This window comes from Alosa pseudoharengus, unplaced genomic scaffold (assembly GCF_046254945.1).
Source record: "Alosa pseudoharengus isolate Yale_2024_CS ecotype anadromous, Long Island Sound unplaced genomic scaffold, YU_APseudo_1.1 YU_APseudo_1.1_scf_1, whole genome shotgun sequence".
In the NCBI taxonomy this organism is placed as follows: domain Eukaryota; kingdom Metazoa; phylum Chordata; class Actinopteri; order Clupeiformes; family Clupeidae; genus Alosa; species Alosa pseudoharengus.
The window spans coordinates 56321562-56324272 of NW_027468564.1; the positions used below are offsets into that span (position 1 = coordinate 56321562).

The 2711-nt window shown below is 36.4% G+C and overlaps 1 long non-coding RNA gene across 1 annotated transcript; it reads right to left on the reverse strand.

Moving 5' to 3' along the window:
- Positions 1–1261: 1261 nt before the first annotated feature.
- On the reverse strand, positions 1262–2468 carry LOC143114602 (uncharacterized). The gene is made up of 2 exons (XR_012984966.1): positions 2349–2468; positions 1262–1433 (listed from the first exon to the last, which is right to left on the reverse strand). It is a non-coding gene; the product is annotated as an uncharacterized LOC143114602 (long non-coding RNA).
- Positions 2469–2711: the final 243 nt, after the last annotated feature.

The window sequence follows — 2711 nt, forward strand, 5'->3', positions numbered from 1 at the left end:
GCAAACTTCTAGCCTGTCATTCTTTAAAATGTCATGGGCATAACTTTCTCTCGTTTTCGTTTTTCCTACTCAACTACTGCTCTATTTCTTATCCTGGACTGCCACCTACTGGATAGAAAAGGCAACAACCTAGTAATTATGTGAATAAAAATCTACATGTTTGAATGACCAAAAAAGGACAAATCATTACCGTTTTCTTACGTTTAAAGCCACTCTTGTAATACTATGATGTGTAGGCTACCTTTATTTGCTTCCAATTACATATGGTTATGGTTACGCTTTTGTCCAAAGCAACATAAATACAAAACAATATAATACTTAAAATTTAACAGGGAACAAATGAAGATTTTGGTCAGACTATATAGAATAGCAATAATAAACAACCATGTCAATTCAATCAATAGTCTAATGACATAAACAATGATAAAAAAGGGAAAATAGTAATAATAAACAATAATGTACATTCAGTCAATAATATAATAAAAATAACAATAGCATGGTAAGACTACATTATGGAGAATATCAATAATAAACAACAATGTCAAATTAATCAACAGCCTAATGAAAATGAAACAATACTATACAAACCATAAGTGTTATAATGAACTAAGTGCATGTTGAACAGATACGTCTTTAGACCCCTGTTAAAAGACCCAAAACTATCACAGGAACAGAGAGCACTGGGCAACTCATTCCACCAACATGGAACCACTGAGGAAAAGTCTTGAATTTGACTTATGTCTGGTCGACACAACAGACACTCTTCAGAAGACCGCAGTGGGCAGTTGGGGATGTACGTCTTGATCATTGAATTAAAATAACAAGGAGCAGATCCGGTCAGTGTCCTATAGGCCAAAGTGAGAGATTTAAATTTAATTCTGCCTAATAGGGAGCCAATGGAGAGTAACTAGGAGAGGAGTTACATATGTCTTTGGCTGATTAAAGACCAGGCGTGCGGCAGCATTCTGAATCAGCTGTAACAATCTTACTACACAAGCAGGTAAACCAGCTAATAGTAAATTACAATAGTCCAGCTTGGAGATGACCATGGCCTGAACAAGAAGTTGTGTGGAATCCTGTGTCAGATAAGGTCTGTTCTTCCTTATGTTGCAAAGGATAAACCTACATGATTTTGCAATTGCATCATATCTAATATCAGCTGATTACACACATAAACTAAAATTTAGATTGCCCATACATTTGGAAATCCATTTGGAAATCCATCACCACCAATGGCAAACAAATCAATTCCAGAGAAAACAACAGTGGACATGTTTATTAGTGTGTAAAGTGTTTTACAATATGTGTTGCATCTTGCAAAGATATTTATTAAGAGAAATCAAGCTTCGGTGTCCATGTCTGATCGGTGCCAGTCCAAAGGTCCATTGTCCTCAGTCTATCTCACTGTCCACTGTTCATTGAGGCCTCTCAACCTATGAAAATAAAACCAACAAACAATCAGTGTTTAGCTTAAAGGTCTACTGTGAGTCTTTCTCGTTAATTGTTTATTCATCTCTGCGCAAAGAGGTCTCATAAGCATCAGGCAATCAGGATACAGAGACAAGTCTGTGCACCTAAGAGACAATCAGTTGTTTCTCACACACACATTCATACCTTGCATCGTATACATCATAATAAATATCATTACACCTTCTCTGCACACACACGACTTGGTCAATACAATGAGTTAATTAAGAACCAAGGACATTTCTATCGTCATACAACACATTATTTGCAATCTACACACACATTACTGAAACAGAAGTATCAAGACAACACACAGTTAAAGTATAATAATTAGGTTATTGTAATATACTGTGTCTATTTCTCAATAACTTTTACAAAATCTGCATGGAGTCGATGAAGAAGCATAAATCAGCCTGTAGAACTAGGGTCTCTTGAGTCTTGATCATATTATCGATATAGAACATATTCAGTTTGAAACTCTTAGAAGCTAGCTAGCTACCATTTGCTAACAAAGTTATCGCAATCCAGTTGTCTGGCAACATCACGGCACGAAAAAATTGCCCCACGTAGCATTAGCTAACAGACAACACAACGATGAAAAAAGCTTAACTAGGGGGACATATCCAGTTTTCCATGAATGATACTGTTTAACCTGATATTGTAACGTGTTCTTACAGGCCTAAAAGGCACAATGATATGACAATGACCAATCATATTGTTCTATCAAAGAGTAACGTTATAGTAGTCTAACTGGTTCTGAACTATGGAAAAAACTTTAACTTAGTCGATGAAACTATGCTGGCTAGCCAGCCAGCGCTAGCATATAATGTACATTATATACAAAGTAACGTTAACAGACATGGCATATGATATCAACTTACTTGGACGTTTTCTGATGTGCCAGTCGCTTCCATCTCTTCTTTCTCTGTTCCACACTGTAAGGAGGTTCAGGAGACAGCTTGCTAAGAGGGTGCTAATGCTCTTTGCTTCGCGCTCGGAACTAGTCACGCGATCACAATAGCTCTGCACTCGATTGCTTTTCCTGAGCTACCAGCTGTTTTTGTCTCGGTAGACTGAAATTGAATTTCACGTTTTGAAACTGAATTTTGAGAACTGAATGTGAAAGTTCCAAGAGCGAAATTTTCAGTCAGGATAATTTATGTATCAGAGCAAATTAGTTCAATTTCAAAATATTATATTCAATTTCAAGTTGATTGAGATTCAGTTCCAATCTAATGAATTCA